General features: G+C 35.2%; 1 protein-coding gene across 3 annotated transcripts in view; it reads left to right on the top strand.

The window, feature by feature from the left end:
• Positions 1-27,677, top strand: part of ARHGAP32 (Rho GTPase activating protein 32) — a 255,843-nt gene that overhangs the window by 163,348 nt on the left and 64,818 nt on the right. Inside the window, exon 1 of one of the 3 annotated variants that reach the window (XM_036747730.1) lies at positions 15,716-15,927. The exons of the other annotated variants lie outside the window; for them this stretch is intronic. The gene's annotated coding sequence lies outside the window, so the exon portion shown is untranslated. Of the gene's footprint in view, positions 1-15,715; positions 15,928-27,677 lie in introns of those variants that run through there. 3 annotated transcript variants of the gene reach the window in all.

Below are 27,677 nucleotides of genomic sequence, written 5' to 3'. Positions count from 1 at the left end.
TTTTCATTTGGCTGTTGACATCTTGGATCTCTTCCTCTAAAAATGGCCTGATTAATATCCTTTGACCTTTTATCAATATGAGAACTTTGATATATTCTTCTAAGAACCACTTATTCTTATAAATTCAATTTAGTTTCTATATAGCTTAGAATTATAATCAATGTCAGAAAAACTGCTGCAAAAATTTAATCCCATTTGACTATTTCCTTTCTAATTTTATTTTTGTTGGTTTTGTTTGTGCAAAAACAGTTTAATATTTTTGTTAACATAATTATCTAGTTTACCTTCTGTGATCCTCCTTATCTCTCATTTCCTTCTGAATTCTTCCCGTAGCCATAGATCCGACAGGTAATTTCTTCCTCCTCTAATGTGTTTATAATGTCATACTTTATATATAAGTTAGATACCCATTTTGAGCTTACCTTGATATACAATGTGAGATGTTCAACAGACTGCTTTGATTTTCCTCAACAACATACTTCAAATATGGTAAGAACTTGCTATTTGATTATTCACTATTTAGTATTATTTCTTTTGCAACTCCTATTCTCAATACAGATATCAAAAATTGACTTCTGAACTCTCTTATATACAAGGCAGTATGTAACAGAAAGCCACTGAGCTTGCACAAAAAAGAAACACCAGTATAGTTTGAGATCTGCCAGACCCCCTTCCTTCCCACATCTTTTCATTATTTTTTTGTATCCTTGACCTTTTGTTCCTCCGGATAAATTGTAGTAGTATTTTTTCTAGTTGTATAAAGTAATTCTTTGGAGTTTAATTGGTATGGAACTCAATAGGTAAATTAATTTAGGTAGTATTTTTATTTTATTATATTGGTTTGGCTTATCAGTGAATAATTATTATTTCCCTAGTTATTTAGAGCTACTTTTATTTGTGTAAAAAGTGTTTTTTAATTGTGTTCATGTAGCTCCTGTGTATCTTGGCAGGTAGTATTTCATACTATCTCTAGTTATTTTAAATGGCATTTCTCTTTCTCTCTCTTCCTGTGGGACTTCGTTGGTAATATACAGAAATGCTTATGGTTTGTATGAGTTGAATTTCTATCTTGCATCTTTGTTATTTATAAAAATATGAAATGTCCAGATTAATAGAACAAGAAACGGGGGATTTGAAAAACTAAATCTTAGAAAAAGAAATTGACCTAGTCATAAGAGATGTGTGTGTGTGTGTGTGTGTGTGTGTAAATTTTTTCACTTCTTTTAGTTGACTTTCTAAAGTTCTGTAAGTAAACCATCATCATTTGCAAGAAACGATCACTTTTGTTTCTTCTTTGCTTTTGTTTATTCTCTCAGTTTCTTTTTCTTGTCTTATTGTTGTAACTAATGTTTCTAGCTCTTTATTCAGTGATAATGGTGTTAATGGACATCTTTGCTTTATCCTTGATCTCCCTGGAAAGGCTTCTAGTTGAAAATCATTACAGTTAATATGCTGGCTCTTACTATTAGATACATATGGCATAAATTAAAGAAAGATTTGTTTATTCTTATCTTTCTAGTATTTTTGACAATAATGTGTATTGTATCTTGTCACGCCTTTTCTGAATCTAGTAAAACAATCATGAGTATTTAGCTGTTGTGCCATTTGGTGTACATATATTTGGCATTTACATTAATTAATTCACTTTTTATGGTTTATTTCAAGAAAATGTAGTTTTCCTGTTTATATCTTTTAATTAAATCTATTTTTGTGGTGCTATGTCTGAGATCGTGATTTCTACCTCTGTCTTTTTTTAATTTCAGCTGAAGCATGATAGATTTTGCTCCATTAAGTCTGTTGTTTTGAGTCTGTGCACATTTTCTGTTTCATATGTGTTTTTGACAGAATTGTATTGTTGGATTCTGCTTTCTAATCCGTTGTGTTTTCCTCCATTTTATGAATATTTATCCTAGTCACATTCATGTTTATGGTTTTTAAATGTATATTTCCCTCCCTTCTATTCTCTTATACTTTCCTGTATATTTTCTGTCCCCTCTTTAAGAATTATTTTGCTTATTGCTAATTCCTCTCAATCTACTATTCCTTTTATTTCTCCCTTTCCCTTCACCTCTGTTTTCCTATCGAGTGAAATGAAGTGCTAAGATCGGTGACTTTGAGAAACATAATAGATGGTATTCTTTTAACTTCTAAATCTTTTTAACTTCCCATTAATTTCTAGGTTCCACAGTTCACTATCAAATAAATATATATATATATATATTTTTAAAGTAAAATGACAAGGTTTTCGTCATTGAGCCCTAATTAAATAATTGTGTCATACCATATCCACATTGAGATTCAACACATGCTATATCAAATTTGGACTTATTTATTCTTTTAAATATTTCTTATTCTGTTCAGTAATTGATACGTTTCACTGTCAGTTCAATTGAATTTATCTTGATTCTCTTATTTGTTGATTTTGATTTGAACTTTTTCACTAAAAAAGTGGATTAAGTGGAATTTTGCAACAAAAAAAATTCAATAATTTTGGCCGTTGGCCATACACACAACCTGAGAGAGTTTCAGTTTTGGAAAAGCTCTGTTCTAGACTATTTCTGGATGAAATGTAAAATCCTATTACATTTAAAGTCCTTTACTACCTGGCTTATCTGTGGCTTTCCATTGTTCTTATACTTTCTTCCCTGCCATTTACTTTTAAATCCATTCTTGCTTTTTCTCACACAACAAACTCCAAATCTTGACTTTAAGCATTATCACTGGTGGTCCTTCATTTGTGTGAAGTAATTCTCTTCCTCTCATCTAGCTTCCTTGACTTCTTTCAAGTCTCAGCTAAAATTCCTTATTCTGTAAGAAGCCCTTCCCAGTCCCCCGAAAATTTTGTACCTTCCCTGTGGGATTATCTGCGTTTTATCCTTTGTGTCTTTTGTTTGTACGTAGTTAGTTGTATGTTGTTTTCCCCATTAGGTTTTGAGCTCCTTGAAAGCAGGCACTGTTCTTTGCCTTTCTTTGTGTCCCCAGCACATAGTATCATGCCTGGCACATAATAAGTGCTTAATAAAAACTTGTTTATTGATTTACTAACTTATTTGATCAAGTTTTGAGGGGAAATGTTTGGTGTTTTAATTCTTTTAAATTAATTTTCATAACTTAGCCAACTTAGACACCACCCTCTATAATTTTCCTTCAAGGCTCAGCTCAGGGGCCAACTTTTATTCTATAAGAGATCTTTCCTTCCTCTCCCAACCCTTGTTAGTACTGTACCCCTTCAACCAAGAAATCACTTTGCATTTACTTGGCACATACAGTGTATTTCCTTATCTGTGTCCAAGTTTTGTTTTCCCAGTAGAATATAAAGTCCTTGAAGGCAGAGACTATTTGATTTTTAATCTTTTTTATCTCAAGTTTCTAGCACAGTGCTTTGCTCATAAGATTATGGACTTAGAACTTGAAGGAGGCTCAGAGATCATATTACTGTAGAAGAAACTGAAACGTAAAAAATCATTTGTTCACCATCCCACTAAATGGAATAGCTGGGATTCCAGTGCAGGTGCTGTCTGGCACAACCTGTTCTTGATTAACCCATGCTAGCATTTTGCAATCAGCAGGATGGTAAAAGGCTTAGAGTTCATGTCATAAGATCGTTGGTTGAAGGAACTGGTCATGTTTAGACTGGAGAAGTATCTCGAAGGTTGTCAAGTAGAGGAGGGAGAGAATAGACCTGTTCTCTTTGGGTCCAAGAAGAAGACCCATGACAAGTGACTGGAAGTTGCAGAAGTAAATGAAGGTTTGATGTCATTAATTAAAGTTATCCCAGCATGGAGTGAAGAGCCCCAAGAGATGGCAGATTCTTCCTCATTGGAGGTCTTGGAGCAAATGAGATGACTACTTTTTTGGGGGGGTAGTGCAGATTTCTTTCATGTTTGGTTTGAATTATATGATTGTTGAGGTCCCATTCAATTCTAAAACTTATTCTGTGATTCTGTTCGCCAGACTAAACATCCTCTGTTCCTTTAATCCTCATCTAATATGGTCATGAGGTCCTTCAGTATCCTAGCTTCCCTTTTCTGGATGCCCTCCAGGTCATCAATGTCCCTCCCAAATATCTTATGCCAAACTAAATCAATCCGTATGTAGACTCATTAGGGAAAAGTAAAGCAAAACTGTAACCTCTCTAGTCCCAAAAACTATGCCTCTTTTAATGTAGCCTTTACTAATACGGGGTGTCACAGAAGTCTTTTAAGCTATCCAAGGTAAAAATGCACTGAGACTTTTTGGACATCCTAAGTCAGCATTTTTGGCTATCCTAGCATATTGTTGACACATTTTAAGCTTTCTGTACAATAAAACCTCAAACTATCTACCTGATCACATCTCTCCAACTTATAAAGTTGATTTTTTTAATCCAAATGTAAGATTTTATATTTATCTCTATTAAAATTCTTCTTATTAAATTTAGTCACATGTTCTAGCCTTTTAATATCATTTTTGGATTCTGGCCATCATCCAGTATGTACCCCGCTCAGCTTTGTTTGATGTGCATGCCATCTGTGCCTTTGTCCGAGTCACTGATTAAAATGTCAAGCGGTGCAAAGCCACCACACACCCCTAGGACTCTCCTTCGAAGGGGACTTCCTTCTAAGCTGGCATCAAATTATTAATGATGGATCTCTGAGTCCAGCTATTTAATCATTTAGTTATCATATAGCATACCTCTCAGTATTTTCCCCTAGAATCATATATTAAATGCCTATTAATTTGCTAGGTGCAAGGCATAGAAAGACAAATTCCTGTCCTCAGGGAGCTTAGTCTACTGTCTATATGAAGGGTCTGGTGAAAGGAAAAGAGAGAAGGAGTTAGGAAGGCCAATTAGATCTCATTTATCTATATGTGAGGTAAGATTACCCAGTCTTGGGTGGTATTGGGCAGAGAACTTGGTGTTGGTGATCTTGCTCTGCCTTTTGTTTTTGAATAAGGGCCAGAACCTCAAGTAATTCTTTAAGCCTATTAGATAGTTTCATCAGCATCTGTGAGGGGAGTTTCTACGCCTATGAAAATCACAGATCCTTAACTGGAACATTTCCATCACACATTTTTCAAAATGGACAACTATTTTATAAGTATTCTAATTGTCATCTTTCTAGGAAATGTAAGAACAGATTTCTTTACTGACAACCTCAATATTCAAAAAGAAACGATTCCTTTGAGTTTAACAAAGAGAAATGTGGATGGGTTTGGGATTTGATGGAGCCTTTGGAAAGCGAGCCCTGCCAGTCTTGGAGGCTTGGTCCTATGGAAAGAAGTTCTCTGAGATTCTATAAATGAAGATGACTATAAACCAAATCCTACTAGTATTTAGTTGGAAGATCCTATCACCATGATCGCATAACAAAGAAATCCACTGTTATAGTAACACATTGTATTTGGACTTATCAAGAAATGAGTTAATGCATTTTTCTTAAGGATCTAGACCTGTTCTTATAAGGTCTGCTTTTCACTAGGGAACATTTACAGCCTATAGCAATTTATGAAAGTGATCAGGAAACATTGTCAAAGAAGTGTATTCTGTATTTCTCAGAAGAGGCAGACTGAGTATATGCCTTAACATTTTGGAAGAATTTTCCATGACTCACTGAAAAGGAAGAAGTGATTTTCTCTGACCCCATACTATTTAAACAAGCAATTTCTATGACTTTTGACTTAACAGCCCACAAAATAGTTACTCTTTACAACCACAAGAACACTAATGGAAATATTTTATTTACTTTCATCAATTTGTATGTTTATTTACATATCTATATCCTTTATATATTTATTTATCTGTATATCTATTTATATGTCTCCATATATTTATATCCTTCACATATCTGATTCTGTGATGTTCCCAAGAGATTTTCAGGTGTGCTATCCCATTGGACCAAATGAAAAACAAATTAATTGAAGTCATTTTCATAAAACTGTAGAAAGAAGTATCTTAAACTGATACTTGTCTTTCTGTAGCAGGCTCATATGTAGCTGAGGTTGTTGTTTTAGGAAATTATTTAAGTTTCAGGTATAACTGATGAAATCCTAGCACATCTCCAAGAACAAGTTCAAAAAGTGATTAATCAGCTTATCTCTCTCTAAGTAAATTGGTTCTCAAACTTTGCTTCTTAGTTTGTCATACTTATACTTTTGCCAATTTTTTAAAAAAGATGTTTCCATTATTGTTTAAAACGATTAATTCTCTAGGAGAAGTTCTAAGTATCTTCTTGACCTCATAGCCATATTTCTGTACTAACATGACAGTTTCTGCTTTTCACTTCTGTCTCGCATGGAAAATTGTTTTGAATTCACCTCACACCAAGTAGTATCTGATTACGTGATTCCTGGACCCAGGTATTAGAGGAATTAGACTTTCGATAAAGGGCTGATAGATTGTTGCTTTTGTCAACAGCGTTCTGAGTTTGGGAGCAGATAAAAAGAGAGGCTATTAGGATACATCCAAATTTAAGCAAACCAACCTGCATATGAAATACATGACTTTACATAATGGATTAGGAAGGTTGAGTCTTTGCTTTATAAAAGGATTCACTACAAAATTTTTAAATGAATTCAGTTTATAAAACTTTATAAAATTTTTCACAAGCACATCTATCATCCACATACACTATTAGCATAAATACTATCTCTTTTTGCTAGTAGTATAAAAGAAAAGTATACATTTTATATACTTCACTGTATCTGTGATCTCAATTGACTCAGATAACAAGCCATCTGTGCCTTCTCATGCAGTCTGTTTCTTGTCTACATTCTTCTTCTATAGATCTTCTCTACCTGTGTTCCAGCCAAAAGTGCCGGACCTCTGTGTCTTTCTTTTACATGCATTGAGTACTAGCTCATCACTTGGTCTTTCCTCATTCCCCTCAAGCAACTAGTCTACTTCCTTTTTTAGTCATATATTTTTGAATGATGTATTTGATATAATTTACATTCCTTGTATCCTATTTAATTTATATTCCTTTTGTATCCTTTTTTTCTATCATTTATATTTCCCAACATATTCTTCCCTTAGCACCCTTCAATGAATAATCCCTAATTACTAAGAAAAAAAAGGAGGGAAAAAAAATCTAATTCAGCAAAACACACCCATATAACAAAAAAGTTTGATCATATACATATATAATATCTCACATCCATAGTCCACTCTCTCTAAAAAGAAGAGAACGGTACCAGCCTTGATTTTTTTCATACACATAGATACACATACAAGAACCAGTGTATTATTCAAAGGCCATGACTGGGGAAAAAAAAGAGCATGGATATCATATTTCAAGAAATCCTAAAAACCATATAATAACAAATATAAGTGTATATACATATAGACTTACTCATTTATTTTTCAGTTATCTAGCAATTTTTTTTCCCTCCCTCTCACTTCCCTTGTACAAAATCTGAAACCTTCCAACAAATTAGCATAATCAAGCACTACAAATTTCCACATTGATCCAAGCTTAGGGTTTGTTTTAGTTATACCTTTCTGAATCTACTTTCCCTCTTATTCTTCCTTTTCATTCTTCTTGTTCCCTGCTGTTTCCCTGTTAAGTTGACTGTATTTGTAGACTAAATTTGGTGCTGTTTTGACCAGTTCGTATGAAAGTGAAATTCACTTGATGCTTGATTCCCCCACCGCCTTACACATTTGTGAAGACTTATGTACCTTATTTGCGTGAAGTAAGTTCCTCCCTCCTTCCTCTTCCTTTTAACCCTAGTGTGTCCTTTTCCCCTTCCTTTTCAAACCTTCTTCTTCCAAGGTAGTCAAAACATTTAAAAAATTCATCTCAAGCCCTTTGTCTTATTGGACTTTATGACTTCTGATGACAGTGTTTTAAATGGACCCTTGGATCACCCTCTTCCACTTCCATTAGACTATAAATAGTTCATCCTTATACAGTCTTTTCTAGTTACTAATTTGTTTCAACCTTTTAAAGTTTCTCTTTGTTCCTGTTTTGTTTTTTTCCTCAGAGTGTCTATTCAGTTTTGGTATTTTTTTCAGGAATGCTTAGACGTCTTCTCTCTTGTTGGAGGTTTACTTTTTCCTCATATAGGATTATATGCCATTTATTTTGGTTGTTGGCTTATATCTTTTGCCTTTTGGACTGTAACTTAGGTTACTCTCTGCTCCTTTATAGCAATAGATCTAATTCTTATATGATTTTGACTTGAGTTCTTTATTTCTGACTTCTTTTCCTGAAAACTCTAGATTTTCACTGTGTTCCTGAGAGTTTTTATTTTGGGGTTTCTTTCACAAGGTGCCTAGTGGATTTTTTCTACTTTTTCTTTACTCTCTGATTCTAAGAGATCTGGACAATGATTTTTCTTTGTTTTATTTTGGTTTTGTTTTATAACTTCCTGAAATGTTATATCCAAGGCTCTTTTTTTTAGTCATTGCCTTCAGATAGTCCATTGATTCTTCAACTGTTTTCTAGGTCAGCTGTTTTTAGTATTAGATGACCTTATATTTTCTTCCTTTATCCAATCTTTTTACTTTGTTTCAATATTTTTATTGTCTCATAGAGTCATTAATTTCTATTTGGTCCATTCTACTTTTTTTTAAGTCTTTTTATTTTAGACTTAAATATGAAAATGTAAATACACAAAAAGAAAAAAAGAAACATATTATAAACTTAGATATTAAAACTTAAATACAAAATAGGAAAGGAAAAAAAACATGTCATGTGCACAGCAGAACATAAGCAGGATTCAAAATATATAGCAATAAAATTCCATTTTAAGAAAGTTTATGTGATAAATAGTACACATTGTGTTGAGAGCTGCATCTTTTCTTTCCTTCCTTGTAAATTTTCTTTTGTTCTCTACTGTGCACTTCTTACTTTGTTCTCCTCACACATTCCCCTCGTCCCCAGGCTACAATTAAATGTGGAGATATATAGATATAGATAGAGATATATATACACACACATACATGCATACATATATGTGTGTATATATGTATACATATATTCACACATACACATGTGTATATACACACACGTTCCCTGACAAACTCTACTCCTCATCTTTGTTTTTATATTTGTAGGTATCTCATATTTCCTACCCCTCTTTACTCCACTACTTTACCTCTGTCTACTACCTTGCCCTCTTATTACTTAATGTACTCTGCCTCCAAGGATCTCTCCCTTATCCTCGCATTTCTATGAATTTAAACACCCTTCTATATCCCCCTTCGACATATTCTCTCACTCTCCCCTCTAGAGATTCCTCCTTTATCCTCCACCCTATCCCCTTAGTGTTTTATTTCTTTGTGAGTTTAGAAGACTTTTATACTCTTCTAGATATAGATATGTATTGTTCCCTCTTGAACTCATTCCTGATGAAAGTATGTTTCCAGAACTAGCAGCCCTCCTCCCCACCTAATTCCTGTGTGTAGGGTCTTCCTCTTGCACCTTATTTGTATAAGATAATCACTCTTTTTAGATATTCCTAAACGGTTTTACATTTTAAAATCATATCATGCTCAGGCCTACTCCAATCTTTCTTAAAAGCTACCCAATTACTAATAAACTTATACATACATTTTACGTGTATAAAAGGTAAACAGTCTCTCCTTATTGAGTCCCTTGTAATTAGCATTTGGTATACCTTATATTTCTCTTGGCTCTTGAATGTCAAATCTATTAAGTTTAGGTTTTTTTTTTTTAAACAAAGTGCTGAAAATCTGACAATTCATTAAATAACCATTTTTATTTCATTCAGGATTATGCTTAGGTTTGCTGGGTATATTTTCTGCCAGAACCCCAATTCTTTTGCTCTTTGAAATGTAATGTTCCAAGATCTGTGGTCTTTTAGTGTCACCACTACTAGATCTTGTGTAACTATAATTGTGGGGCGCCATATTTAAATTGTTTTCTTCTTGTTGTTTAAATGGATCTAGCCTAGAGGTGTTTACTATTCATGGGAACCAAACCTTGTCTTGGGATTTTTCTTCAGATCTTCTTATTGTGTCAGGAGGACCCCTGTTCTTCCCCTGCTCTTGCCACTCTATGTTTACCCTGAGGTGTGATTTATCTCTTTTGTGGGGGAGGAATCTTGAGAGCTTGGAATTCTCTGACTGGCTCCACCATCTTCCAGAATCCTGTCCTCCATTTTATTTTCCAGGGAGTCTTAGATAAGCTTTTATACCTCTTGTACTGAGTAGTTAATTATTTTTCCAAATCTCTCCAACATAGCTTTCATTCCTTTTCCATTTCTTTCCTTTATTGCTCTCATTTCATTACAAAATGTGAACTTAAAAAAAACCCAACTTTCCTCACTTCTAGAAATTTTAATTGATCTTGTGGGCATTCTGTGTTTTTCTTTGAGACTTTGCCTATAGATATTTTGGAGTTTTTCTTCTTTCCTAAGTTAGTGTCTTAGAACATTGTATTAGGAGGGCAGAGTTTATAATCTCAAAGAGGATCATATACATGTCTGAAAGGTTCGGAACTGCCGGATATAAGAAACTCTCAAAGTAGAAGGCAGAAGAATCAAAACATATATTTAGGCTCCACAGTAACCAACCCATGAACCAGCAACCCCATTTTGATATATTGATCAAAAGCTTCCAGGCCCAGTAAGTACGCCTTGAAAGAGTAACCAGGAGGCTACAGAGAAGCATGATTGCATAAAGCAAAATCATGCTTCCCCCTCTATGGTAAAAAGATTACCCACTGGCCTGAAGTCCTTGTTCAGCTTCCTCCCGTAGGTCAGCTCTGCCACTGGCAGCTCCTGCTTTGGCTGTGGTTGTGGCTGTGGCTATAGCAGCCTCTGGCTCCAACGGAAGCTGTTTTTAACCATCCAGCTTCTGCGGGGGTGTAAGGTACACCAGGGAAAGCACAGGTTCTTTCAATCTGCTTAAGCAAGGTGAAGGGGTTGACTGGAAAAGCACAGGTTCTTTCCATCAGCTTAAGCAAGGGAAGCAAGGTGAAGGGGCCGACAAGCTTACTCCAGTCCAACATACAAACAGCATTCAGTTCAGGGGAAAAAGCCAAACTAGTCAAGGGCACTTGTTGACTAAGTGCTAAGGAGCCCATTTTTGGTTGCCAACACAAACATACATAGTTTTATCTCTTTTTTTATTCCTTGTTGAGAAAAGGAGCAGCTGTGATGAGGTCCCATTCCCCTCCTGGAGGCTGAGTCTCAGATCCCATCTGAGAGGAGCTGAGTCTCTGATGACCTGGAGGCCCAATCTCAGATCCTCCCTCCAGGATAGACTGAAACCCTGCTCCTCAATTTTGGTGGTGTCTCAGATTCCCCTTTCTCTGGGGCTTGGTATCAGAGCAGTTAGGCTAACGCCACCCTTTCCTTGCCCCTTGGGCTGAGTCCAGGGTCCTCTCTTCCCTATTCATCAGACCTGACTGAGGATTTTCTTAGCCCTTGGAGGCTGAGTCCAAGGGTTACTCTATCCTTTTCCCTTCCCCTGGGATAGGGATCTGATTGTGCTAAGGACCTTTTCTTGGCTATCAGATCGAGTCTGAGGTCCTCCTCCATTTGCATGCTGATATCCTTGCGTCAAAGGGGACTGAATCATGTAGTGGTCTTGAAAATTGAGCTATACTCTTTTCTCCTAGTCAGTTATCAGGTTATTAATTCACAGCATTCAGTTTTAATTGTTATGGTGTTGTCCTTTCTATTTAAATTATTGTAGTCACTGTATATATTGTTTTCCTGGTTCTACTTACTTCACTTTGCACTAATTCATGTATGCCTTACCAAGTTGCTCTAGATTCATTATCTAATGTTTGTCTTTCTAAGTTGCTATAAATATTTTTGTGTATACTGTTGTCACTTTTTGTCATTGTCCCTCTTGTACATTCTTAGCAGTGGAATCTCCACATCAAAGCATGGACATTTTAGTTGCTTTCTACACCTAATTCCTAGTTGCTTTTCCAAAATTGTTGGACCAATTTATCGCTCTACCAAACCCTATAATATTAACTATTCCCATTTAAAAAATCTTCCATAATTTGGTATTTTTGAGATGAAACTTCAGAGTTATTTTGACTTCATTTTCTTATTATTAGTGATTTGTAGCTGTCTTTCCTATGGTTCTTAATAGTTTGCATTTCTTTTTTGAAATGTTTGTTAACTCACTTGACTGCTAATTCTTGGAGTATGGCTTTTGATCTTACATGTTTGTTAGTTACCTGTATATTTTGGCTCTCATCAGAAACTTTTATATTCTACTGCCCTTTTTCATTTACAGAATCACCCATTTATTATTTTCCAGTCAGTAATGGAGAAAATCTGTGAAAATGGTGTAACTGTCAAGCATACTTTTGCTTTTCTATCAAGAGGTATTATTATTTTAATCATTCTTTTAATTAAGTATTGTGATATATCTCAGAAACATGGTTCCATCCCTCAGAGTTGGAATGTCCAGTTATCACATGTTCAGTTGTCCACATTCCAAGATACCATCCCTGAACTGGTCCTAAATTTTTTCCATGTCGTCTCTTACAGCTGTTGTAATATATCAGTTTATTAGAAGGGTATGCATGTTAAGCATCCCTGTCCCAAATTGTTTGAGATATATTGATCAATCAAGGTTAATTAAAGCATATCTCTTGACTATAATCGAACTGACCTTATGGGTAATGGTAAACCAGAGTTCATACTGAATTCATGTTAAGGGCTTAGGGGCCTCTTTGGAAAAATAAAACCAGATGTTTATCTATTAGTGATGTGAAAATTAGAAGATAAGCATTGTTTTCAGATGGATAATGGAGATATTGATTAAAATAATAATTTGAATTTTCAACTGCTCAGAATATATGTGGAAATGGCACCTTTTAAAAACTATTTTTCCTGGAAAATACTTTATAAAAGGGAGAAGAATGGGAGAGGAGAGTGGTTGTAAAGGAAGGTTTGGCTGGGGGGGGGGGTAATTTGGTTTTGTTTTGGCTTAAGCACTCTTTGTATTGCTATAATTAGGATCGGAAGGAGTGGGAGTTTGCTAACCATAGGATCGAAAATCTTGAAAAACAATATCACTCAAAATGCTGGCCTTATCCAGAATAATTGCTAACCTGTTCACTGATTACCTGATAAATATAGCTTCCTAGAAGGGCTAAAAATCATCTTACATGGTACTTTAGCCAGGAATACTGTATCTCAGTATTTATTGTTCTGATGGTATATTAGAAACAGACATGTGGAAAATGGGTTGTTATTCTCGTGTTATAATGTAAGTTGGTTTCGCCTAACTATTCCCCTCTTCTATTTTATTCTCATTATGAGGAATTAGGAATTATTCTTTTGGAGGTGAGAGAATGAGTGTTAATCTGGGAAATATTAGTGATGTAAGATAAAAGATCAATACAAATTTATTTTTTAAAAATGATGCAAATCTTGCCCTCATAATACATTAATTTCACTTGCTTTATAGTCAGTTTTCCAAATGTTTTCCTTGAATAGTGATTGGAATTTTTTTGTGTTTTTTTAAAATGATAACCTATTCTCTTGTCGCTTTTAGGAAATTTAGCGCAAAGAAACAGCAGTGTCCTTGCATTTTTTTATTGATTTGTAAAGGATATGTCCCTTTCTTGTCTTCCCCACCATAGCACTCTCCTGTGTCACAAAGAAAAACACTTAAGGTAACTCAACTGACGTAGTAACTAAATCTGACAACACAGACATATTTGACACCTGCAGTCCCTCACCTTTCTACCAAAAGGAGGGAAGTTTAATACCTCCAAAAAATTTACCCCACAAAAATTATGAACACATTTATACCTTTATCTTTTATCCTACATCACTAACATTTCCCAGATTAGCACTCATTCCCTCATCTCCCAAAGAATAATTCCTAATTCCTCATAATGGTAGCAAACAAATGGTAAAAGAATCAAATGCCCATCAAATGGGGAATGACTAAACAAGCCGTAACATGATGTAATATATAATATTACTATGCTGTAAGAAATAATGATTATCAGAGAAGCATGGGAAGACATATGAATTGATGCAAAGTGAAGTAACCAGAACCAAGAAAATAATGTATAAAATTATTACAACAATATATTTGGAAAAAACTATACCAAAACAATTGAAATTGAATGCCATGAAATCAAAACAACTATGCTTGGCCCCGAAGAAGAGATTTGAGAAATGCCTTTGTATATATGGGTGATTGTTGATGTGGGAAAATACATACACAGTAATGTCAGACTTTTTGAACGTTCTGGTTAGCGTTACCGAACTTTTTTGTTTTGGTCTGGTTAAAAATTCTAAAAAGAAAAAATAGCAGGCCTGAAGCAGTACGTATTGAATAAGCAAACAACTCCTATTGTGGTTGTTTGAACTAACGGGAAAGTAATACTCTCTGAGGCTCTTAGGCATTAAGATTTTGTGGACCTTTCCCTCATAGCTTTTGATACTTAAAGATGGGAGAGTTGAGAACAACTGTTAGTATACAGAAAAATTTGAAAAATACAACACTTTTAAGGGAAACTAGGCACATTGACTTTTAAATTTTAAGATTGAATTAGAAAAATAAGTTATTATTAGTGCTCTGTGCTTATATTTAGAACACAGCGAAGATTTCTGAAAGGAAAAAGAGAAACTGTATTAAGAAAATACAAAAATTGTGTCACTGCTCAGGTAGCAGGACATAATATAACTTTAAAAATACTTATTGTCTACTATGTGCAAGGTACTGTGATGTGCAAGGTACTGTGATCTTCGGAGGGCTTGAATTCCGAAGAGGATAACACCACTAATACCTAGCAGAAGTCAAGGCAAACCACTTCTTATCTCTTTGCCCAAATACTCCCAATTGGCTGGGTGTATGTTTAGGCTATACAGGTCTGTCTTAAAAGCCAAGTAACTTGCATGGAAGTCCTCGGGAATTCACAAATTGAAGGTGTTTTAATATTGTTTTTATGGTGGGTTCCAAGCCAAAGAACACATCAGCCAATCAGTACGCATTTATTAAGCTCCTGTCGTATGCCAGCTAATTTCATTTTGACATTACTAAAAGCATTACTCACACTAATGTTGCGAAGAAACAGCTTCACAGGTATGGTGGTAGCTCAGTGTCTGACAGAACCAATATGACTAAAAAGTAATCGAAAGAAGTCACTCTCATATAAATACCTATTAATTTTGCAGTAGTGAAAAAAGTACAAGTGGCCTTGGGAAATTTTCATTTTTTAATATCCAAGAGGAAGGATAGAATGCTGAGCAAAATATAAAAAAGAATCTTTACAATATGCCGTCAAAATAAAAATCATGGCCCAGATATGTAAAGAACTGAAACATTCCTCCAGCGTGTTGATGAGCTAATGAGTCAGCCATTTTACTAGCACTGTTTCCTGTTTGTTCAATAGTTTTTCTTACCTTCTTTGAATCTAGAGTGCTATCCTTTTGCATGTTGCTTTCTTTCTTTCCCCCAGATTTATAATTCAAATGACTAGGGTGGCAAGCAATAAAAAAAGATTAAAGATGAAGTTACAGATTTCATATTAGTGCTTTCTGAGCAGAAAATTATCACCTGAATGAAGAGATGGTAATGGGTGGAGCCAGAGGAGTGCAGCCTGTTCTACCAGTCTGAGCTTTGGCAGGGGCGTTCCTTTGGTATTGCAAAGGAGTGTGTGTGTGTGTGTGTGTGTATGTGTGCGCACTGAGAGAGACTGAGCCTGTGCTGGCAACTGTACTGGTGAGCCAACCTCAGCACTGATTGCTCATCAGGGAACAAAAGCAGGGCCATGGGAACTCTAACTGAGAAGGGCAGTGCCTGAAAACTGATCTTGAGCCCAGGAGTACCATGGAGATTTGACCTGGACACGTCCTGTGGCAGAAATGCCTCTGTAGATCCTTTTAGTTCTTCAGGGTTAGAGTGGAATGCACTTTAAATTGATTGCTGTGTATAATTCAGCCTGGACTAATATTACAGTCGTGATCCTAAAACCTGGACCTGGACAAAAGGTAAGAAGGGCTTAAGATTTACAAGGCTTCCACAATCTTATTTGCATAAATATTTTAGTAGGAATATTTTTAGGTTATGTTCGGTCATATGTTTCTGTGCTTGTTGCTAAGTTGCTGTTCAGTTATTTAATCATCTTGATGTTTCTTGGAATGTTAATACGAGCTGTGTTTATTGAGAGAGGATCATTTTTTAAGAAGGGTTTTGATCATCGGGACACAGGAGAACTAGAAAAGTCATCTTTCTAGGCAGGTTCAGGAAATTAATCATATTTTATTGATACAAATCAAGTCACTTCCTCGTATTATGAAGGCATGAAGTGAATGTAGCATAAACTGATATTTGTTATTTCAGAAATTAAAGGAGCATACCTTTTTCCCATGGAATATTTCACATCTGATAGTCTTTTTTTTAAAAGGATTATATCCAAGAAAGGTGCTTGAATTATTTGAACATTAATTATAAGGAAAAAATCTTTTATTTTCTATTCTGAGCATTCAGCTTTCTTTTACTTAGAGTTAATAAAGGAACAGAGAAACAGCAGCATTTCTTGCTCCAGAAAATATTAATTATATGTTGTTTTCTCTCTTGCAGATGCTTACCATTAAGTTAGTAGTCCCAATTTATATAGTACTTCCTTAAATTTCTTGAGGATAATCAGCTATTTATTACAAAGATATGGCAACCAGAGTTTTCCTTAGATCAGCCCTGTTCATGGTAGTATGGGTAATGCATGTATACTAAAGTAATATTAATACTTAATTACATTTCAGGAAAATATAAGCTCCTTGAGGTCAAGGACTGTTTCATAATTTTATTATTATCTCCCCACTGCCTAGAACAATGCATAGGGAGGTACTTAATTATTTTTTAAATTGAATACTTCACACATATGTCTTATGTAATCCTCAGAACAACTGTGTAAGGTAGATACTAGAGAGACCTGTAGACGAGTCTAATTCTAGCCCATTCTTTAGGTCGAGGTCCTAACTAAGTTAGGATAGGAGAATTGTCTGCTCCAGAGCAGTCGTGGCAGGCCCAATCAGACCTTAGTCAGTCTGGGATTATTGGGAATTTTCTAACTCCCAAGGCCAAAGAAAGGAGAACAAAAGTTTAAGGTTTTTTAGCAAATTTTGAAGATCAGATGCTTTTAAAGACATCCATTGTTATCTAAGGTCCTCAAATGTGAGAACTTAACTTTTGGGGAAGATTAGGATACCTAAAAAATGAAATGAGACAAAGCCTTCGGGGAAGCTTTCAGGCATTCTTTTTTATTGGGTACATCTAGCATGGCAAAGTTAAGTCTGTTAATGAGTAAGCTAGAAGTACTCTTGAATTGTAGACACATATTTTGGTCTTCTTTCAGCTTTTCACAGACAGTGTGTAATCATAACCCTGATCAGTTAACTTGCTTTTTACATAGACAAAATAAACTTCTGCCTAAGGCAGCAGATGTAGAAATGCAGATATGTCAAGTTTTCTTAAAATTTAGGATAGCCCAGGTCATGTTGAAATAAGATTATCTGTGGCAGTAAAATTCAAACTTACATAGACTTCTGACATTCACTGAATCTGCTGTGATCTGATCGACAGGACTGAAAATTTCAAGAAAAGGGAGATAGTTTTTGTTGTACTGGAGTTCTGACTTTTAAAACTTCAGTCCTATACTGAATATGAGTGAATATGTTTGGATACTTCCCCTTTTATCTTTGTTGCAGCTGGATCCCTGAAGGATGTAAATAATTCCAATAAACAATTAGTGTTAAAGAGAAGTTTTTTAGCAATTAATGTAGAGAATTAATAAAAACTGTGGTCATCTGAAGAAGGAGACATCCGTATTATTTTTTGAAATCTCCAGAGAATGTGATTCCATAGCTTCCTGGTATATCCCATTTCAGTATTATAACTGCTGTTGTTTTTATTTATCTTTTATTTTTATTCCAACTCATTTTTGTAACTGTAAATTCATTTCCCCCTCCTCTGTTTTTGGTAGAAAAGAAATTGGTTATTGTGTTCTACATAATAACCAAAATGGTACAAATTATCATTTTAAAAATTAAGCTTATTTTATCATGAATTTAGAAGTAATTTAAGTCATATGCATTGTTTTTTTTTTAATCTAAAATATTTAAAAGCTAAAAACCAGTATATATTCTTTGTAAGAAATCAGAAACACACAGGCAGTATGTGATAAATCACATGTACCTAGTTACACAACTTTCTGCTAAGATGGTAGGAAAAAAAAATTATACATCCTGAGAAACCGAGTTCATAATGCATCAAATAAGAGAGCTATACCTATAGTAGTGTAACTAGTGTTGTGTACGCAGTGATTTTTGTGGTTGAAAGGACCCAAGTGCCATGTCTTTTCAGTTTGGTAAAATATAGGTTATATTAGGGAGTCAAAAGAATAGTATTGTTTAACTTTGTTCATAGACACTAGGGTGAGTTATAGTTTTATTCAGGATGTCCAAACATTTCAGCCAGTCAGTGGCATTACAATAAAATAGCTGTGTGGGAAACCCTGAAATAGTATGTTGTTGTCTCATTATGCTTCTCTTTTTATTAAAGTAAACTGTGCCTATGTCTGAATGCTTTCTTTCTTTTATCTTCTACTACCCTTTTTCATTTATATACCCCCCCCCCCAGTTACTCCTGTCTAGTCAATAATGTGGGGAACCTGTCAGAACTCTTTGCTTCTCAGGAATTGTTGCTTTTGATCAGTCTAACTCTCAGGTATGCTTTTGTTTTTTCTATCAAGAAGCATTGTTATTTTAGTCACTCTTTTGATTAAGAATTGTGATATTTCTCAGAAACATAGTTCCTTCCCTTCAAACTTAGAAGGTCCAGATATCAAATGTTCAGTTGTCCACATTCCAAAATGTTGTCCCTGAACTAGTCCCAGATTTCTTCCCTGTTGTCTCTTGCAGCTGTTGCTGTACATCAGTTTATTATGTCTGGCATCTATGTCCCAAATTGTTTGAGTTTTATTGATCCATCAAGGATAATTATAGTATACCTTTTAACTGGAAATCGAATTGACTTTACATGTAATGATAAACTAAAGTTCAGACTGAATTTATGTTGAAGGGTTTAAGGGTATGTTTGGAAAAATAAAATCATGTTCTTATTGATTCTGATATAAAAATTACAAGATAAGCATTGTTTTTATATGTATGATGAAAATATACAATCAAACCGTCATTTAATAATTTGAATTTTCAGATACTCAGAACATATATATATATATATATGTATATATACACACACACATATATACATATACACACATACACAAGCATACATATATATGTGACAATTTTTTAATCATGGTTTTTTTCTGGAAATTGAATCATAAAATCCAGTCATAGAGATACTTTATTAGGCATTTCCTTTCTTTTAGAATTTTTTATATAAACCTTCAATAGTTTGTTTTTGTTTTTTAACTGCTGAGACATTGATATAAAAGCTGAGAAGGAGCAAAGTATAGAATCTGCCTTGTGTGACCATGAGCAAATCCCTTAACCTCATAGTGTCTCTGGCAACTGCCCTCAGTCAAGTTGCCCATGTATGTCAGTAGAGGGAATTCCTATGCAAAGAATTCCCTGCATAGTTGAATACATAGCTGTAGGCTAAAGAAAAATTATTCATCCTTATTTTTAAACACTGGTTTAAATATACTCATTGAGAGAGAGGCAGTGATCTTTGGGTTTAAGTCCTGTGTCTGACACATACCGCATGACTATGGACAGGTCTCTTAAGACTGTAAGTTGCAAAGAGTCTACATTTGGGAGTCACCTGTACCAACGAAATCATAGGTCTAATCCCCGTCGCTACTACTCACAGTGACAATCCTTACCAAAACAAAACAAGCAAAACAAAATGCAAAAAAACCAATCACCCCACTTTATTCAGGTCACATATGCTTTCATTTTCTTGGACTGAAGATCTTTGAATTGTATTCTTTGCATTCTTATTCTACACTATGAATCCAGATGTGGATAAGAATAGGGAAAAAAATTCAAGAATATTTAGCTAAATTAGTTAGAGGGATCCAAAATGAGTTCCTTTGATCTCTGTTGCAAATTCAATTCAGAGAGCATTTAGTAAATACCTACTACATGAATGCTCCTATTTTAAGATCTGAGCAGTATGTGAAGTTGAATAAGACATGTCCACTGCCCCACTTGTAGTTTATAGTCCAAAATAGGGGAAATAACACATGTAGACAAATTTCATAAGATATAGAATATCATAAATACATAAAACAGGTACCAAATACCAGGTACTTTTCTATGACTTGGATACTACTACTTATGGGCGATAGCATTTGAATTGAATCTTAAAGAATGGGAGGATTTCAGCAAGTGGAAATGGGCAAGGGTGTAGAAAGCATTCAGTATTACAGGAAAAATTGTAGAAAGGGACACAGAGGCAGGAAATCTTGGGATCATGTTCATAGACTGGAACGGGACTTGCCAGCTTGTGTGCCAGGTACTTGATATGGTAGTAGTAGGATCTCTGAAAAAGTAGCTTAGAACTGAATACCGGAGGACTAAGAAGTTTGGACCTTATTTCATAGGGAGTGGGCAGCAGTTGAATTTGGGAAAGGAAAGGATAGAGACAGGTGATTGGTTAGGAAGTGATTTCAGTGGTCTATACTGTAAACAATGAGGGTCTGAAGTAGGGTGGTGACAAAGGAGGAACTTTTTTTTAAAACCATTAAAAAAAAAGATTTTGAGTTCCAAATTCTTTCCTACTCTTCAGCTCCTCCCCCACCCATTTAGAAGGCAAGCAGTATGATACCTGTGATATGATACATTTGCAGTCATGCAAGATATTTCCGTGTTAGCCATGTTACAAAAAAAGCAAGGAAAATAAAGTGAAAAAATATGCTTCAAATTGCACTCAGAGTTCCATCAGTTTTCTCTCAGGAGAAGGATAGCATTTTTTATCATGAGTCCATCAGTGTAGCTAAGCCTTTCATGGTTGTTCATTGTATAATATTGCTGTTACTATGTACAGTGATCTCTTGGCTCTGCTCATTTCTCTTTCCATCAATTCATTTAAATCTTCCCAGGTTTTTCTGAAACCATCCTGCTTGTCATTTTTTATTGCATAATTGTATTCCATCACAATCATAAACCACAACTTGTTCAGCCATTCCTCAACCGATGGGCATCTAAGGATGCTACCAAATAAGAAGAAAGGATAGCATTCAGAAACTGATTTGAAAAAGATTTAGAAAAGTAAAGTTTAAAAGTGAAGGTTAGCTAACTTTTATAAGCTTGTACTTTGTGCTAGGCACTATGTTAAATTCCAGGGATACAAGGAAAGGGAAAAAAGAACAGTTCTTGTTCTCAAGGAGCTCACACAGTGGGGGAGACAACATGCAAACAACTATGTACAAAAAAAAATGGAGTATGTACAGGATAAGTTGGAAGTAGTCTCTGAGGGAAGGCACTAAGATTCAGAGAACTGGGAAAGATTTCTTTTAGCAGGTGGGACTTTAGTTAATACCTGAAGGAAACTAGGAGGCAGAGATGAGGAAGGAGAGAGGGGGCAACCAGGAAAACATAAATGCCCTGAGTTGGGAAATGGGAATGCCTTCTGCAGGGACCAGCAAGAAGGCTATTCTCTTTGGATCAAAGATTACATGGTGGATATAAGGTGTAAGAAGACTAAAAAGGTAGAAAGGTGCCAAACAAGATTTTATACTTGATCTAGAGGCAACAGGATTAGCTAAGGAAGGACATGGTCAGACTTGTTCTTTAGGAAGGTCAATTTGACAGTTGAGTAGAGGGTGAATTAGAGTGGGAAGAGATTTAAGGCAAGGAGACCAACCAGAAGGCTGTTGCAATAATCTAGGTGTGAAATAGCTCCAAGGTTTCAAGCCAGTTACAATGATGATGCAACTTAGAAAAGCAAAAGTCAGAAAGAAGGTTCAGTTTTTATAGGAAGATGATGACCAGTTTGGGACATGCTGAGTTTGAGATACCAACAAGGCATTCAAGTGAAGATAAGGATGGTAATACACTTACACTACCTGCCTCACAGTATTTCTGTGAGTAAAAGCTCTCTTTAAGTCATAAAAGACTACACAAATATGAACTATCATTATTTTTGTTGTTATACTGACTAAAAGCCAATTGAAAATGTGAGTTTGGTATTCAGGAGAAAGGTGTGTATGGAGGGTAGAGAAATGGGCGTCGTCTACATAAAAATGATATAGTTGGGAGAGTATCATCAAGATAATGATACACAAGAGAAAAGTAAGCCAGGAACAGATCCATGAGGAGTGGCTACAGTAAAGAGATGTGAAAAGGAAGGGAAACAAAGAAGTGATTATAGAGGTAAGAAAAGAACAAGGTGGCTCTAGGTCAAGAAAATAGAGGAGAGATTTCAGAAAGAAGAAGGCTTGGTCAGCCATATCATACCCTACAGAGAAGTCAAAAAGGATGAGGACTGAGAAGAAGAAGATTTGTGAGTAAGGAGATCATTAGTGATCTTTGAGACATCATTTTCACTGAAGTGGTGGAGGGACAACAGATTTTAAATTGGTTATGAGGGACTGAAAGCGCTGAGTGTATTCTATCTAGAAATTTGCAGCAAAGGGGCAAAAAATTGATTACTTGCAATAAAGAGGGTTGGATTTTTGTTTTGCTTTAGATGAAAAGACATGAATATGTTTATTATATGGAAAAGAAAACGTCAGTTGAAAGAGATATGCAAGATGCAAGAAAGAAAGCAATATTTTAATCACCTTTTTCTTACTACTATTGGATTCCTAGATGGCTCTGTTGCATGATTACTTTTAAAATCACTTCTTAATTTATAGTTGTTTTTCTAAGTTGTTTTTATTTTTTTAAGAAAGTGGAGTGCTTCTTCATTTCTTTCCAAATTATTGTCATTTTATGTTTGAAGGTTAGGCCTCACTCTGTTAATGAAGCTGTTTCTGTTAATGAGATTGTATTTGCAAATAATGAGCTATGGTGGTTTAGTGTAATAAACTTTGGTATAATAAACTTTTCCAAGTAAGTACAGAATGAATAATCATCTCTTCCAACATGTTATAACTAAATTTGTTTGGATAAACACTTTTTTGAGTTGCATAAAAATATTTTGTAGTCAGATGGCAAAGCATATTTCTAGTAGATTATCTAATTTGTATGAATGTTCTTTTGATATACTTTGAAGTTATTTAATTAGAAGTTTACTAGTCCAGCTTTACCTCCATGTTATTACCTGGCAAAGTATCAGTATTTTCACTTTCTTTCCAACTTTTTTGGATTCTGCACAGATGATAATGATCTTTAACTGTTTCAGAAGTTGTTATATGGAAGAAAAGAGAAATCTCATACTATGTGATACGCAAAGGCAGAGTTAGCGCCAGTGGAAAAAAAGTTGCAGGAAGTCATGTTTTGCCTTAATTACTTAGAACTGTTCAACTTTGTAAAGTAATAAGCTTGGCACAACTGGAAGTTTTCAAGCAGTGAATAAATGACCACTTGTCAGTGATGTTATGGTTCTCTTTATCTCTTTCATGAAAACATACTTTTTATATGACAGTGTTCCCATGTTCAATCACATTTTCCAAAGCAAACTTTCCATGTGTAAAGCTTTTATTTCCTAATTGTTTTTTCTCTTCTCAATTTCCTGTCATTCACATAAAATTTATACATAAGAAAGGCATGGAGTGGGTTGCCATAGAAAATGAAGCTATCAGAAAGGCATAAGGTCTGAATTTGGAATTTGTGAAAAGATAAGTGAGTTTACCATACTGAACTTCAAATAACTATAGAGGCCAAGGCTCCCCTGTTATTACTCTAGGGACCATGTGTAATATTAATTAAGGTGGATAGAAAAGCTAAAGTATGCCTTTGACCTTACTAGGTGCTAAACACCATGCCCACACCCTTTTGCTAACTAGGTGTGAATCCTTTGAGCCCTGAATACAGTATAAAAGCTCAAAGGTTAGCATTCTGTTGGGGCCCTCACTCTTGGAGGAGTGTTGATGTGGAGACTCTGGGTAGCTGTAGTTAGGAGCCCTCTAGCTTGTGAACCCAAATATTGATGCTTTCCTGGTAACTATGAATTGTCATCTGGTCTGTTTATATCGTGTATGTTTCTAATTTGTTTGTATTTTCTCTGAAGTTCAGGTTGTTGGCTTTTCCTTCTGAATTAAGTGAGTGATATTTGTATGTTGGATTAAAGTGGGATTGTTAATCCCTTAACATTGCTTTCCTTAGTAAAGCAGATCAGAGAATCTGTGCTGGGAGCTCTTGTTGCTGGTCTCGTTGGGTCTTATACCCTACAACAGCTGCTAGCCGAATTGTTGCTACATCATGGCCCCTTGTATAATAATATTCACATTTATCAGGTCATAGAAATTTTATGCCTCCTAGTAAGTCTTAATTTGATTGGTTCCATGAGCTCATCAATGTGTTTACTCTTTCCAGCAGTCAAGTCAAGAAGCGTTTATTAAGCCCTTCGTTCCTATTTGCTTGCTGCTGAATGAAGATAGAGAAAATCTCTACCCTTGCTAACTGGGTCCACTATTATGAAATTATGTTTTATAATCACAAGTGGGCCCTCACTGCAGCAAGGCAATCTTTTTATACTTCTCTAATTGACTCAGTATTCCACTTACCATGCAGTGGCTCTTCAAAGAATATTCTTTTCAGATCTCCAATGGCTTCCTCAAACCAAGCCCTCTCAATTGAGAAGCTTGCCTCACACTTCACTGAAGTGGCACTTCAAGACAGTTGCAATGAGTTCCCTTTTCTCCCTTTTTCTGTATTTCATATCATTCAGATACTTTCCTTGCCTTTCTCCTTCTTTACTTCTGTCTCACAAGTAGAGGTGGCCCTTCTCCTTGCCAGTGTAAACTCTACACAGAGAAATGAACCCATTTCATCCCACCTCTTACAGCAAATTATCCCCTATTATCCTCTTTCTCACTAATTTTTAATCTCTCCCTGTGTTCTGGCTGCTTTCCTATTGCTTACAAAAAAGCCTCTATTTTTCCCAACCTTGACAAAACAGTTCTCTTCCCATATTTCTCTTCCCTTTTGTTGCTAACCATCTTTCTGTCTTCTCACTTCTAGTTCTATGCATTCTGGCTTCCAACTTCACTGTTTAACTTACACTATTTCAAGGGTTTAAGGTTATGCACAGTTTAATAGCTTTTTTTCCCTCTGCTCTGACAGTACTACCTACTACCCTGGTGCAAGATCTAATACCTGGACTATTGCAGTAGGTTTCTGGATGGTCTCACTGTTTTAAATATCTCTCCACTTCAGTCCATCCTCTACTAGAGAGTCAAACTGATCTTCCTAGAAAACAAATCTTACCACGTCCTCCCCTTATCTAATCAACTCCAGAGGTTTCCTGTTGCCTCTAGGATCAAATATAAAATCCTGTTTGACCTTTATAACCTGGCCCCTTCCTACCGTTTCAGTCTTCTCACACCTTATATCCACCGTGTACTCTTTGATCCAATGAGAACAGCCTCCTTGCTAGTCCTTGTACAAGACACTCCCATCTCCTAACTCTGGGCAGTTTTCTTTCCCTAGCTGTCCCCCTCTCTCCCTCCTCATCTCTGCCTCCTTGTTTCCCTGGTTTACTTCAAGTCTTAGCTAAAGTCCCATGTTCTACACGAAGGCCAGTTCTCCTTAATCTAAATGCTTTCCCTCTGAGACTACCTCCAAGTAATCCTGTACATACTCTGGTTGTACATAGTTGTTTGGATGTTGTTTCCACCAGTAGACTATAAGAGCTTTAAGACAAAATATGATTGTTGTTGAATTTTTTAAAAAATACTTTCTTTATATCCCCAGGACTTGGCATAGTGACTGGTATATGGTAAGTGCTTAATGAATGCTTCTAACTGACTGCGTGGCTCTCTGCCAAGCCTTGGGAATATAAATGTAAGCATTACATTCTAATGGGGAAAAGACAACACATAAAAAGAGCTGAAAAAGGTGAAAAGTAAGAGAAGACAGAGCAGTGAAGAAGTGAGAATGGCTGGCCTCGGCACTTCTTCAAAATGGAGGTTCCAAGAGGAACTCTCCAATGGGAGAATAGATGCAGATTGCAACTGATCCATGCCATCTCATACTGTGTAATTCTTGTTCATGTTTTCCCCCAGTCCTCCTCAAAGTGGAGAGCTATTCAGTGCGCTGATAACTTTGCTCTACATTTCATGTCATTCTGTGGCTACCAGTGGAGCATATGATACGGCTCTTGGTTATCTCTTGCTCTCAGTCCACGAACAAGTTACCTCTTTTTCCAGTCTTACCTTTTCCCGAGGATATCTAATAATATCCTTTCCCAATGATATCCTTTTTTCCCTCTATGTTATCTTCTCCTGCATAATCCTAAATCCATTCTCAAATTAACCATTTACACAGTTACATGCTTTTTAGTAGATTAAAACAGAAATGTTCTGAAAAGCTAAGCTAATTTATAGCTATATAAGCTGTTATATAAGCTATTAGTCTAGGTGGCTTTTAAAGTCCTTGCATAAGTCTTTATTTAAAAATTTGCTTTTTCCTAAGTTGAATTTTTAGAAGCTTAGTTCATAGCATCAATTTAGTAACAAGGGGGAAAATGCCTTTGACAGTTGCTAAGAGTTACTCTATTTTCACTCATGGTGTTACATAACAGAGCATTAGTCATTCAGTCGTTTACATATTTAAAAAAAGAGAAGACTGTAGTAATTAGAGATTGGGGGAGAAATCATTTTCAGAAAATTCTCAAAATGGAATCCAGATTGCTGAAAAAAAAACATTGTTCAGACATAATCTGAGATTAATCATTGGAATTAGAGAATTGAAATGTTAATTCTGAATCCTGAATAGCTGTTGAATAGCTGAATAGCTCTACCTTAATTACAGATAACAGGATAAGTCACCCAGATACCTTTATGACTTTTAAAAAATATTTTTATTTATTCTATATGTGATTATATATTTTTCTTTTTATGAATTTGAAAGACATCAACAAATATGACCTTTTCTAAATACATTGAAGAGGAAAGAGGAATGTATATGAAAACATGTACCTCTATTATATATAGCTTTTTAAAAAGTATATATTTAGTATAATAGCCTTTGGTGGCTTTTTTTTTAATTTGAGTTAGATTTAGCACATGTTTCTTTTGTTGCCAGGTTTACATGAAAACTTAGTCATATTAGTCCAAACTGCTATGCCTAAACTTTTTGTCACTATTCATCAATCTAAAAGCTGCTGATTACTACCTTTTTTTACCCAGTTTTCAGAGCCATAATTAGGATTTTAGTCCCCAGGCCAAATATCACAAATAGGACCTTTGGTTGAGAGTTAGTAGTGATGGTAGAAGTGGCAAGGCTCCACAGTACCATGAGACCACTGCTAAGTTATGTCCCAGAGTAACTTGACTATTTAGTAGCTTCTTGATTAGGTGTTAAAAATATTGAAAACCCCAAAGAGATTTTGTTTATATTGTTATATTTAGAATTTACCATGTTATAAATAAAAGTAAAATTTAAAAACATTTAAGTCATTTAAAAATAATAAACTTGTTATCATAGATAATTTTTTCATGAAAAAATAACTCCCCCCCCGCCAAAAAACACCCCAAAGGATCAGAGTTGCATTGTTTTACATATATTTGTAAATATCTTTAATGTCTGACTTAATAGTACATAGGTGGATTCTCATGTCTACGTCTTCATTCAGTCTGTTGCAATATGTTGTTTTCACTGAAGTA

The sequence above is a fragment of the Trichosurus vulpecula genome, chromosome 2 (assembly GCF_011100635.1).
Source record: "Trichosurus vulpecula isolate mTriVul1 chromosome 2, mTriVul1.pri, whole genome shotgun sequence".
Taxonomy (NCBI): domain Eukaryota; kingdom Metazoa; phylum Chordata; class Mammalia; order Diprotodontia; family Phalangeridae; genus Trichosurus; species Trichosurus vulpecula.
Note: the sequence above shows the minus strand (reverse complement) of the source record. Positions and strands in the feature narration are given on the sequence as shown.